Raw genomic sequence first — 14,485 nt, 5'->3', positions numbered from 1 at the left:
AGGGCCATGCCCCCATCCTGTCCCCTCATCCGGCCCTGTGTGGTCCCCTTAGTAGTTCTATTCACTACAGGCCACAGTTCACACTCAAGTGTCATTCTTCATGTTGTAGGTCTTGACAAATCACCGTTATGTCTGTCGTACACTTTCACAGCAAACTCCCTCACCACATTAAAAAAAAAAATCTACCCTCCTTCACCTATTCATCCCTGTGATGGATTGAATGTAACTGAACCTCTTAGACTCATAGGGAGTGACACTCAGTAGGTGTGCTCTTGTAGGTAGGGTTTTGTTAGAGAAAGTGTTTCTCAGTTCACTTCCTGCTGCCTGCCAATCAAGATACAGAATTCTCAGCTCCTTCTCCAGAAGCACAGTTGCTGCATGCTATGTTTCCCACCATGAGGAAAATGGACTAAACCTCTGAAACTGTAAGCTAGCCCCTATTAAAAGTTTTTCTTTGTAAGAGATACCATGATCATGGTGTCTCTCACAGCAATAAAAACCCTGAGGCAACCCTTTCTCCCTCCCTAAGTCTCAGGAAACTCCTGGTCTTTTAGTGGCTCTGCATTTTTGCTTTTCTAAAATGTTACATCGTTAGGATTCTACAAAGTATAGACTCTTCAAATTGGCTTCTTTTACTCAGGCTCTCCTTTTACATAACAAACATAAAGCTTTGTTATGAAAAACTGGAAGTCCTAAACAAATAAAGGCATGTCCTGCAGTCTTAGATAGAAAGATATAATCACAAAATAAACTAACTTAGATTTGTTTCGGTACTTGCAATTTTCAAAAATGTGCAGATAAACATACAGAAAGAAAATAACCACCAAAAATGACTAATTAGTACAGATTTCAGTGTAATTACCCTTGGGGAGTATGGTAATTGGGAGAAGGTTCCTTGGGCCATCTAAGTTTTTAGAGTGTTCTGTTTCTTAAACTGAAGCATCAGCATACTGTCTTTTATACTTCTCCTTAAGTTGTGCAGTTAGTTTTATACATATCTGGCTGCACATTTTAAAAATAGAAATTTGGGGGCTGGTGCCATAGCTCAGTGGTAAGAGCACTTGCTCTGCCTCATGTGGAGACCTAAGTTCAGTTCCTAACACGACAGGTAAAAAAAAGAAGGGAGAAAAAAATAAGAGATTTTAAAAAATAATAATAATAGTAACTGGTTTTTCTCAAACTGTCAATTAGCCTATGGTTGTCATGAAAATTCCTGATTAATGTGGCTTCTTAGATTTGTAATGACCAGGCTGTTAGGCCCTCGGTGTTTTTCCACATCACGTCTCATGGTCTTGTAGAAGTACCTGAAACAGGAAAAAATGAATGAATAAACAAACCTCATTAATTCTCTATAAAGAATTATAAGCCAGAGCCAACGATTCTCATCTTCAGAGCTGTGGTTCCCATATTCACATACTCTAAGCCCTGATGGTGTGCCTTCACTTCCTGCCCACTGTTGACTAGATTTCTTCTCATCTGAACAGTTGGCTCACGTCCTCATATATCTTTAATGAAACTATCAGCAAAACCCTTTGTCAGCATTCATCCCAGCTTGGCTTTCACTTAATGGCTTATTAGCATACCTAATTGTATTTGCAGGAAACACTGGTAGTTAAAACACTAAATCTGAGAGAATATCCCAACATCATTCTTGGCATTTAGCTTGTATCTACACCAAGCAAAATTGGGGGGAGGGAGTTCCTAATTCTTTTACTGGACTTGAGTAGCATGACAGAGCCATGAGCTTTCTCTCCAGAGTCAATGAAGAGGCATAGTCAGAACAAAGAGGAAGATGAGAGATGAGTCATTGATACAGGCAACAGCAACAATTAGTTTACAAAATAGTGATGAGGTGGTTTGGATGAGAATGGTCCCATAGGCTCATATGTTTGCACACTTGGTCTCCAGTTAGTGGAACTGTTTGGGAGGGATTAGGAGGTGTGACCTTGTTGGAAGAGGTACATCACCAGGCTTTGAGGTTTCAAAAACTCACTCCATTCCAAGTCAGTGCTCTCTCTCTCTCTCTCTCTCTCTCTCTCTCTCTCTCTCTCTCTCTCTCTCTCTCTCTCTCTCTCTCTCTCTCTCCCCTCCACCTTCTGCTCGTATATAAAGAATGTATATATACATGATTAAATAAGTAACCATCTAACACATTAGAGTCAAGATGCCAAAACTACAAAACGAAGAAATAAAATTAAAAGCCATAGGTCTGGATAGATGCCTCAGTATATAAAGTACCTTTTGAAAAGCATGGGGACCTAAGTTAAGATCTCCAGCATCCATGTAATAGCTAAGAGCAGCAACATATCTGTAACCTTAGTGCAGAGTTGGGGGGCGGTTGTACAGAGACAAGGCTTGCTTGCCAGTCAGCCTAGCCAAAACAGTGAGCCCCAGGTTCAGTAAAAGACTCTATCTAAGAAAAATATGTGGAGAACGATAAAAGACATCCAAAGTCAAGCTCTGCCCAACATACACAGGGGAGCATATACCACATGTATGTGTACATACATGCACACATGATACATAAAGAAGATAAAAAGAAAAATTCATAAGAGAAAAACCTTCTTAAAAAGGCAAACACATTGAAACAGCATGGCATTTTTTAACAGAAGCCGTGAAGTCCAAGAAAGCACAGAACAACTTATATCAGCTGTGACAGTAAGCAGCTGTACAAGTTTTGTGCAACTAGCAATACTGACTTTTAAAGAAGTGGAAAAATACAGAAATTTTAAGACAAGCACCAACTAAAGCAGTTTATGACCAACCACCAAGCCAGCCATGCAGAATATACTTAAATAAAGCTGACCTTAAACACAAAGGAGTATGATAGTCTCAATCCAGAATGCAGAGGAAATGGTAACTGTCACAAGAATAGATTTAAAAGAACTAGAAAAGAATCCATCTTGTCAAGAACAGTAAACCAGCAGACAGAAAATAAGGAAGAACAAGCTATACTCCAACCAACCAGAAAAAAAAAAAAAGCACCTACAAAATTTTAAGAAAACCTCTCCCAATAATAGCTCCAAATCTACAATGATGAATACAAACAGAAATCTCATAATGAGCCAATTACTTGTACACTAAGTGTAAACTTAATTGGAAAAAAATAAAAAAGATGAAGTGTTAGAACAATTTCTTTCAGGGTCCTCCAAAGTTGAAGTCTTTCAGGTAGGCGCACAAGTCCACCAGAGCTGTCTTCACTTTCGTATCCAACTTCTTCACACACCAGGGGTCCCTGCTGACTACACTTGGTTTTCCAGTCTGAGATGGGCAGATTCTGTCACTAGCCAAGACTCCGCCATTTGCATACCCTGAGGCGGCTAATGTTCTAGCTAGGGGTGAATCCAGAGTGTGGTGGAAACACCACAGTACTGAGATCTTCATACCTGGATGCGCCTCCACTTTCAAAATCATCTAAGCAACTAAACACCTGGTTGTAGCATGTGCCTGAGGATGTCACGTGACTTTCTGGACCTTCAAAGACCTTGTCCTCTGTAACACTGAACCTCACGGCAGATAGGTGATCATGGGTCTTGATCTTCTGCTGACCCCAAACTCAATGTCATCCAACTCCAAAGTTACTCTCAGCTGATAGGGACAACTCCTAGCCACTGAAGATGGGGTTACCTCTCCCTGTACCCTTCAGTGTCTAATCTGAGCCTCCAGCCGCTTATACTTTTGAGTTTGTCTACATCTGGCTCTCACAGTCTTCGTGATTTCCTTCCATGATTTCCTTCTATTACTCTCTCCCCCAACACTTGCGGCAGGTTAACTTCATGTTCCCTAGCTTGTGATGGTTCTCAGCTCCTGGGGTAGCTACATTTCAGATAGATTTCCTCCCAAGATGACGTGACCACAGCCAGCCACGCCAGGAGGAATGCCAAAATGGAGAGCTTCTCTCTATTACTGACCCTACCCACCCAAGGTGTCTCTGTCTCACCAAAACCTGCCAATGAATTTAAGGGTTACACTTTCCCTGTGGGTAAGTCTGCCAATCTCTTTTTCACTGGGGCCAGGAGGCTTAGCGTTCAGATACAATTTCTGCTTCCCATCTCCCTCGGGGTATAGGATGGCTAGAATAATGATAAGATTGGCTATTTTGTTTCCAATAAAGCCGAATCATGCTTCTGAGTCTTCACACATTTTATCTATGCCGTCACAGCCTGTGATGGGCCATCTAGGTTACCAACCTGGAATCAACTAAGGGACAAGCTGATGGACACATGTGTGAGCTTGAATTGGGAAGCCTCACACTGTGTGAGCAGCACTTCCTCATATGTGAGAGGGACCCAACATCTGCTCCGACCCCTCGGGTACCAGCATGTCTCCACTCATTTTCTTAAGCAAACAGAGCAGTGTTGTGAGGCATCGAGCCATATGTCCTTGATGCAAGTCCCTCTTTGTTGTCTTTTCCTGTATTCTTACTTGTCTATTAATATGACAATTTAACATCTCTAATTAAATATCCTGGGGCCAGAGAGGTGGCTCAGCACATAGACATGCTTGCCTTCAAGCCTGATGACCTGGGTTCAGCCCCAAGATTCCACAAAGTAGGAGAGAACTGACTGGTTCTCTCCCGCGGTTTGTCCTCTGACCTTCACACATGAACAGCAATAGAAAAGTAACTAAGCATGGGGAACAAAGGAAATTATACATGTGAGGTTCCAGAACATGGTGTTTGATATTGGGAGAGTACTCGATAAACAGAAACATTCCATCCCCGCAACCACCATCATCATAATGTGTGTGAAATGCAAAGCAAAGGTGTTCTCTCCTACTAGGAATGTGGGGAAATGGAAATGAAAGGGTTGATTGGTAAAGAAAGATAAGAAACAGTTCCCTTTAATATACGTATACCATCTTAGTCGGGGTTTGTTTCTATTGTTGCGATGAAACATCATGACCGAAAAGAAAAAGAAAAAAAGTTGGAGAGGAAAGGGTTTATTTGACCTATACCCACACATTGTAGTCCACCTTTGAAGGAAGCCAGGACAGCAACTCAAACAGGGCAGGAACCTGGAAGCAGGAACTGGTGCAGAGGCCACGGAGGGGTGCTGCTCACTGGCTTGCTCCTCGTGGATTGCTCAGCTTGCTTTTTCTATAGAACCCAGGACCAACAGCTCAGGGATGGCACCACCCACAATGGACTGGGCCCTCTCCCATCAATCACTAATTAAGAACATGTCCAGCCAGATCTTATGGAGGCATTCTCACATTTAAGATTCCCTCCTTTCAGGTGACTCTAGCTTGTGCCAATTTGACATAAAACTAGCCAGGAAACATATTAAGAAGATATTTGTTACACACCAAGACACAAGCTTGAGTAAAACCTGCTACTCTCTGAATCTTCAGTAGCCCAGAATCTCATTGTGAAGATAGCTAAAGTCAAACCTCGAATCCTCACCACAGAAAGTGAAATTACTTTCTTCTCTGATGGGAGAGGCTGGCTAGGAAGGGGAGGGGCATTTATCAGGAAAGGCTGGTGTGCAAGGGCAGAACAGGCAGGCACCAACACAGATGCTACAGGGACCTGGCTCTTTGCCAGGAATCCAGGCCTAGGGGTAAAAGAGACAAGAGAAAGACTCCAGAAGCCATAACTGGACAGACCTGGAAGGGCCTCGGATGCTCTGTTCTGCAGCTTCAGCCTGGTGCAGGGATAAAGGAGTACGGGGGAGGGGAGCAGAGGAGACAGTGGCTGTCACTGGCTTGGAGCAATGAGGACAGAAAGAAAATGGAGGTCATGCTGGTGACAAGTTCCAAAGTAACAGGGGACAGAGAAGAAAGAAGGGACGGTACCAAGGAGAGCCAACAGGTCCCCAGAATGTAACGGGCTGTGTTCAGGAGGTGGAGGGGTGGCGTGGGATGGAAGGAAGAGCAGGGGTATTCATGAGGCCCAGGTAATAGAAGCCTGCAGTTCTGAGCTGCCAGAGTGAGAGTTTGAGAACAAGGGATAGATGGATAGATAGATAGATAGATAGATAGAGAGAGAGATGATAGATAGATAGATAGATAGATAGATAGATAGATAGATAGATAGATGATAGATAGAGAGATAGATAGATAGATAGATAGATAGAGAGAGAGAGATGATAGATAGAGAGATAGAGAGAGAGATGATAGATAGAGATAGATAGAGAGATAGAGATGATAGATAGATAGATAGATAGATAGATAGATAGATAGATAGATAGATAGAGAGAGAGAGAGAGATGATAGATAGAGATAGATAGAGAGATAGAGATGATAGATAGATAGATAGATAGATAGATAGATAGATAGATAGATAGATAGATAGAGAGATAGATAGATAGATAGAGAGAGAGATGATAGATAGAGATAGATAGAGAGATAGAGATGATAGATAGATAGATAGATAGATAGATAGATAGATAGATAGATAGATAGATAGATAGAGAGAGAGAGATGATAGATAGAGATAGATAGAGAGATAGAGATGATAGATAGATAGATAGATAGATAGATAGATAGATAGATAGATAGATAGATAGATAGATAGATAGATAGAGATGATAGATAGAGAGATAGAGAGAGAGAGATGATAGATAGAGATAGATAGAGAGATAGAGATGATAGATAGATAGATAGATAGATAGATAGATAGATAGATAGATAGATAGATAGATAGATAGAGAGAGATGATAGATAGAGATAGATAGATAGAGAGAGAGAGAGAGATGATAGATAGATAGATAGATAGATAGATAGATAGATAGATAGATAGATAGATAGATAGATAGATAGAGAGATAGATAGATAGATAGATAGAGAGAGAGAGATGATAGATAGAGATAGATAGAGAGATAGAGATGATAGATAGATAGATAGATAGATAGATAGATAGATAGATAGATAGATAGATAGATAGATGGATGATAGAGAGAGATAAGATTATAGGAAAGGAAAACGGAAAGGAAAAAAGAAAAGAGAAGAGAAGAGAAGAAGAAAAGAAAAGAAGGAGGTTACTTGCCAGCACCTGTAAGGTGACACTGAGGGACAGAATTAAGAAGTAAGAAAGGGCAGTGGCACCCACCTCAGAGACCAGTGCTGAAGTAAACCATATGGTGGCCCGCCCCACATCCAAACCCATCCCGTGGTCCACAAGCGCCCCCGTATAAACTCCACAGACTGAAAGCGCTGCCGAGCAAAGGGGGAACGCATTGCCCTGCATTAGAGTCCCTGGCATCCATGTGCTTGATCTCCAATGTTTTCAATTAAATCGTGAGGAAATAATTATGCAAACTGTAATTTCACCATTCTCGGGGAAATGATCAGTGTTTTATCCTTGAGGGGTTTGTACCATAGCATCTAAAAGCCTTAGATAAGGAACTAATTTAATTTTGGTTCCCCTCCAGCTAAGATTTCTTACTCTGGGGTAATATATACAAAATATGGAAAACATGCACAATCTCTAGGTCAAGAATCTCACTGTGCTTATTAATGAGCAGGAAGATGGCTTTCATATTACTTCACTTCTTACATCACGAGCATTCTTTCTCGCATGCTAATCTCTTTTATTACTAGAGATAACAGGATGTGAGAAAAGGGTTTAAAAACTAAGCTATATTCAAAGCAACGTGTGCCTTGGGAAGAGTCTCAGTTTTGTATGTTCGTCTCCAAACTTACAACACTTCAAATCAAAGAATTTTATAGCTGAGTGGAATCATTTCAAGGACCCTCACTGATCTGAGTGTTGTCAGTAGCAGCACAAGGACCACAGGGACCAACACTCTTCTATCCATCCCTCCGTCCTCCTCCGAAGACTTTCATTGTCTATCAGTAATTTTAACTCTTTATCTTCAAGCCCCTTTTCCTCTCCGTGGCTTTACCTTCTTCCCTCCATCTGTTTTTCTCAAGTTTATAAATCTCCCACTGACCTTTGAGCATGCTTCCCTCTCAAGCTTCCTCCTCCCTGTCGACCTTTCATAGCCAAACCTTTCAAACAGTATCTCCCTCACCATCCCCTCTTCCTTCCTTCCCTTTATTCCTCAGCCCACTGCCATCTGGAGTCCACGGCTGCCACTCCAGTGAGCTCTTCTTTTGGAAGTCACCCAAGATCTCAGCCCTGGAAAAACCAAAGAACCTTGTCCTTTTGAGGACATATTTGCTAACTCTTATTTCTTGGCACTGAGAAACAATCCATTTGATGTGTCTTTCCTGCTCAGTCTTCCTAGCTGGCACTTTGCATTTATGATCCATGGGCCTTAAAGCCACAATCACTCAGTCAGCTATCTAAAGAGGAAGAAAGGAAAGGCACGGGTATCGGAACCCACCCACATCCTGCAGCCATGCTCCCAATGCTGAAATCACATAGTTTTTTCTTTTAACTTATTCATTCAGCTCCCATTTGTCAAACAGAAATAATGTAGCAAGTAATGTGTTGGGCATGCTGAGGACACTAAGAGAGGAAAGTACGGAGCCTGCCTGCCTCTGTCCTGCCTCAAGTCACCCAGCTCCAGCTTCTCTTCCCAGGAAGACGGAACAGATCACATGGTTCCTTCTGACTCAACTCCACCTGCGATTCTTTTGGAGACATTCCCATGAGCATGGCGTATAGCTGATCACAATCTATTTTTCCTTTAAATTTTATTTTGTTTTAATTATGTATATGTGTGTGGGTGAGTACACATGAGTATTGGTGCCCGTGGAAGCCAGAAGAGAAGGTCATACCCCTGGAGCTGAAGTTACATGTGATTGTGAACTACAAAGCATGAATGTTAGGACCTGAACTCAGGTCCTCTCCAAGAATAGTATAGGCTTTTAAGCACTGAGCCACCAATCCAGCCTCTTAGTCTATCTGTCTAATCAAAGCTGTTGCCAGAATGTACACTCTCATGCCTCCTTGCATGTACACACACTGCCCCCCACCCAGCATCCTTCACCTACCTTCTGTGTATAGTAACATTTTCTGCTTCTTTCAAACACTAAGTGGAATGTCCATCTCTCATGCAACATGCTGCATCCTGTCCCCACAGCTCATCAACCTGTGATACCTCCTACCACCACTTTATATTGAATTGGTCTGTTTTTTTTTTCCTGTCAGCCTTCCTATGAGATGATCTCTAAGAACAAACCAAAGTGATATTTAACTCTATGCATGCTGATCCCTGCAGAGGCTCTGATACAATCATTTGTTGAATTGATGACTACACTTTTGTTGGGACCATGAACGCTTGTCCCAGTGTGTCCTCAGCAACACTGAGGGCTTTCTGGGTTCATGTCTTCTCTACCTCTTGCCACTTTTCCAGTCTATTTATGGACCTCAAATGGAAAAGAAAAAATCCTGACCTCCTTTGTTCATCCCTCAGGCTCCTCTTTATTAAGTCGAAACTGAAAATACGAAGTCACAGAAAGACTTTTTGTCCAGACTCCTCCTCCATTGCATTTAAATAAAGAGGCCAGATTCCTTTTCATAAAATTTGATTCATTCCTACATAATGGGATAAAGATTAACTCTAGGGAAACAGTATACACAAGCAGAGGTAATTCAGTAACTAATGAGATGTTATGTAACTGTTTAATTGGCTATTCTTCGTGTAGAAGGCACAGCCTCTGTGTTCTGTGATGTTGAACTTCATTTCACTCTTCCCAAGCATGTCATTGTACAGTAATTTCTACACAGCGCTCTTTGAAAGCCATGCCTTCCGCTTGCCCTATTCCTGTCATTTGAAAAGAGCCACGCCCACCCACACCAGCCTTCATTTGAGCTCAGTTAAAGTCGACACAAAGAAATATAGGGCATCACTTTGCCTCCAGGATACTTAGAGGCTCCTGCTGCTTGCCAGCCCCACTTGGTTTTTGAGACTCCTCCCGTCTCTCATGTTTGGGCCTGTGTAAGGTTCCTCTGGTCTCCTGGTAATGTGGAGGACTCACCAGCAGCCGACCTGAGTGTTCCCCTGGGATGGGTATTCAGAGCTACCTCTTGCTGCTCACCCAGTGCCCGCTAGCCACCAGTGTCCTGTTTGAGCCTCAGAGAAACATCTGGGGACATAGCCTCAAAAAGCCCAGGCCTAGAATGCTGCCCCACATTTCGGGTGTAATTGGCCCCTCACTTGTTTCAAATTCTCCTTCATCAGCTTTTTGCTCATCAAGTCTTTGCCTCATAACAGTCTGCACGGTGTGCCTCTCCTTTCTAACAGTTACCTCAAGGGGAAATACACTTTCCCCATGGGAAGTAGAAGGTGGGGTGTGGGTGCTCCCAGTGCCCACTCTCCTTTTAGCCCACAGGTTCCCTCCTTTAAAATCCCTGCACCAACAGAGGTTCTGCCGTCTGACTGTGCATTGCCCTGTTGTCAATCGCCCCTCCAAATTACCTGCCCACCTCCTCATGAAAGATGTTAGACACCTGGATCAATAGCCACTGTTATAGTTGCAGCAAAGGGTGTAGATGGTAGAGCACTTACCTACTCTTCACAAAGCCCTGAACTCCATCCCTAACAATACTACTTCTCCAAATCGGCTTCTCCCCAAACCATTTCTCTGTTAAATTTATAACTCAAACTCTCTGCCTGACCCAACTTCTTCCTTCCAATTTACCTGCCAACTATCCTTGTTCTTAAATTCTTTGGGATCTCCAATTCATGGACCCACACACTTCTACATGCCATGGACCCACACACTTCTACATGCCATGGACCCACACACTTCTACATGCATGCATGCCTACTGGTTCCCCCCATCACCACTTCACTCTGATTCCCTGGACCACACTTCATACTCCCTTCAGAGTTCTTGTGTCCTTTCTTCTCCGGCAGTGAAACCCTGGGTAAGCCCAGCATATGCTCTCTGTGCAGAAAAGCTAGGGGGAAAAAAAAAGCCAGGGTTGCTTTCTGTCTTCACCTGGAGGGAGCACTGCTTCACTTGCTAGCTGCTCCTCTTCACCTAACTGCTTCTCCCTCCCCTCTCTCACCTCCCTTTAGAGACCAGTCTTCACCCTTACCCCCTCTACTCACTCCTTAGGTTATCACCGACGTCGTGGCTTCCAACAGCATCCAGATGCTCATAACTGCCAACCAGTGCGTTCAGAATTTCACAACTGCCTACCTGAAATTTTGACCTGAATGTCTAATGATTTTCACTTGGTCCTTCTTCTTTTTTTAATCCCTAACACACTGGCTCCAGACTTGATTGCATAAGAACCACATGGAGGTGGCTGGGGTAAAGGAGAAGGAGGAAGAGGAAGAAAAGGAGGGGAAAAAAAGAAGGAAGAGGAGGAGGAGATCTAGCTGTGTAGTTCAGATTGGTTTCAATATTCCTATATCAGGCTCAAATTTTCCTATCTCCGAAATTAATTCTCCATCTCTCTACTCTAACCACCTTGCTATTCATACTGCCTCTCCACCTGCACAGGCAACTTTATCATTCTGTCTTGGGTCCAAAGCCCAAAGTCTTCCTTAACTCAGTGATTTCTCATCCGCTACCTTACCAGTCTGCTCTGTCTAGAAGAGCCGTGGAGAACACTGAGCTCCATCTAGAGCTGTTTGATCCAAACGACTCATGCGTGCACACTACAGTCAGAGCGAACGCTGTTTGCAGGGGTTCTAAACTAAACACTGTAACTGCCTGTGAGGTCCCAGCCTGTATCCCACCCCCCCAGAAGCTGTTGTCCCAGCTCTAGGACATGAGAGGAGAGTTTTAAAAACCACCTGCCTCCAGCTGGGTGTGTGGTCACTTGCCGGTAATCATGGAACTTTGGAAATGGGGGTACTGAAAGAGGAGGATTGAGCATCTGATTGAGTGTTGGTGTTTGAGCCTAGTGCTGGACTGGGTGTTTGATTGAGTATCCCCCAAGCCTAGTGCTGGACTGGGTGTTTGATTGAGCATCCCCCAAGCCTAGTGCTGGACTGGGTGTTTGATTGAGCATCTCCCCCAACCTAGTGCTGGACTGGGTGTTTGACTGAGCGCCCCCACTCTAGAGCTACCCACTAGCGTAGGCTACGCAGCTAGATACAGTGACTGCCATGCTGTCATTGTTTTTAAAACCACTCCAGGTAGTTCTTGTGTGGCCAAGTTTTCAAGCCAGTGTGTTGGATGTGAAAAAAAAAAAAATCAATTAAGAATTTTTTTATACTACAATCTCTTCTCATCTTACATAGCTATCCCCGTCCCCATTCCTTCCCACTCCTCCCGCTTCCTCCACCTTTCTCCCATCTCACCTCCCCATCCACTCCTCAAAAAGAGTAGCACTTCCCATGGGGAGTCAACTAAGCCTGACACTTTACTTCGAGGCAAGTACAAGGTCCTTGCCCCTATATCTAGGCTGAGCAAGGTATCCCTATCGATGAGCTCTGGGTTTGATTGGGGGATCCTGCCTTAAAGAATAAAGTGAAAGAGCGACCAAGGAAGATTGCTGACGTCAACCTTGGGCCTCCACACACCAGTGCACATGCACCCACATAAGTACGTGCACCCACCACACACAAGGAGGGGATGAAGGCATGGGGGATGACTAGATCCTCCCAGGCTGCCATGGGAGGGGGAGCAGTTCCCTTGAGAGATTCAGCCCCCAGCCATCTCCAATTGGTCGCATAGTGTTTAAGTATCACAGGGTTCAGTTCACGGAAGTTTGCAGATGAAGTTGGTGGTGTCCATTTAGGCATTCTCAGTATCCTCCCCCGGAAGTTTTTTCAGGCATATGCCATTGGCAGCGTTAGCACCAAACCGGTCATTGCTATTCGGGTTTCCCAGCAGAGAGGATGGCATGGTGGTCTACTCCACTTCTGTTTCTTTTTAACATAAAATAATTTTAAAAAAAAACTAAAAATATTAGTATTAATAAACATGTAAATGCTAAGCAGATTTGGGTATCATACACATGGGCTATATCCCAAGTATTAAAATAAATACTAATTAAAACTGGGATGCTATGTAAATATGTCCTAGCCTCTTTGCAGTAACTCTTTAGTCTTTGCAATCTTTCATCTCTCCGTTTGATTATAATCTTTTATGACTTCTAAACGTCGATTTTTATGGCTGAGAATATCTTCCCACTACAGATCACCTGCTCTCAGTTCTTGCTTTTCTGTGGATTTCCATTTCAATCACAGATTTTTTTTTTTCTGTGAATTTGGAGGAAATGAGCTGAAAAGAAATGAAACTGCAAACATGACCACCGCTGGCAGGGTTGACAGAGTTTAACAATCGAACAAGGCCGGGCTTACCGCCTTGACTCTCTCTCTGAGTTTCCTCTCGCTTCCCTTTTCCTCCAGAGGCATTCGGGCTCTGGCATTTTTATGGGGAGGTCGCTTTAAAAGCTGTAACAGTTAGCTAATAGACAGTGGAAAGGGACTTTTGGGAGAGGGGCTGACACTTTTAATTCTAGCACTTGGAAAGCTGAGACAGGAGGATGGAGATCTCAAGGCCAGCCTGATCTCTGTCGTGGAACCCTGCCTCAAAAAAAAATAAAAAGAGAAAGAACAAAAAGAAAAGGGGAAATTGGTACGGGGTGTGTAGTTCAGTGGTAGAGGGCTTGCCTGACATGCACAAGGACCTAGGTCTGAGCCCCAGTCCTTAAAAATAAAAGTCAAAAATGGCAAGAGATTAAGAGGGAAGAGGATGAGAAGCATCTACCCCCTTTTCCATTCCTGTCTGTGGAAAGGAGTTGGAGAAGAGACCTATGGGTGCTCAACTTGGCGAGTGTCACATACACCATGTCAGAACCTGACATTTCTCTTCCACGTCCTAATTTTTATGTCCCCCCCCCCCCGGTTAAAACTTCCATGTGGTGATGGCTCAGGGATTTATTGGGCGTTTATTTGTTTGCTGTTGTTGCTTGTTGTTACTGTCTCATTTTGAGACGTCTCTCTCATATCACAGGCCGGCCTCAAACTTGCTACGTAGCCAAAAACAACCTTGAAGTCTTGATCCCTCTCTCTCTCCAGTTCTCACGTGCTGGGTTTACAGCCCTGATCTTCCACACCTAACTACCAGAATTTCTATTTCTACTTGTTTCTTGAGCCAAAAGGAAATCTAGGCTAATCCCGGGAAGCAGTAAGGAGTTGTGTGGCTTTTCCTACTGAAGTCTTCTGTCAAGCTTGTTGCTCCAGCTGCAGAGCAAGCGTCCATTAACGAGAAACTTCTTTTTCTCTGGTTGGGGAGCATGGGCGTGTGGGTGTCCTTGCGTGTGCGTGCGCATGCGTGTGGAAGCCAGAAATTAACACCGGGCACCTTCCTCAATCTCTCTTAGTTTGGGAGGTGGGGTCTCTGAACCTGGAGGTCAAACATTCAGCTGAACGGGCTGGTCAGCAAGCCCCAGCGTCCTGCCCGTCTCTGACACTGGGGTTACAGATGCACGAAGCTGTGCCGGAGTGCTGGGGACCTGAACTCAGGTTTCACGCTTGCACAGTAGGCGCTTTGCCGACTGAGCCATCCCCCACCTCCGATTTTTATTTCTTTTAAAACATATCAGCCAGAGCACTCCACAAAAATCAATGAAGACAAGACCCATAAGGGGGGAAAAGGGATCTGA

The sequence above is a fragment of the Arvicola amphibius genome, chromosome 14 (assembly GCF_903992535.2).
Source record: "Arvicola amphibius chromosome 14, mArvAmp1.2, whole genome shotgun sequence".
Classification (NCBI taxonomy): Eukaryota; Metazoa; Chordata; class Mammalia; order Rodentia; family Cricetidae; genus Arvicola; species Arvicola amphibius.
Note: the sequence above shows the minus strand (reverse complement) of the source record.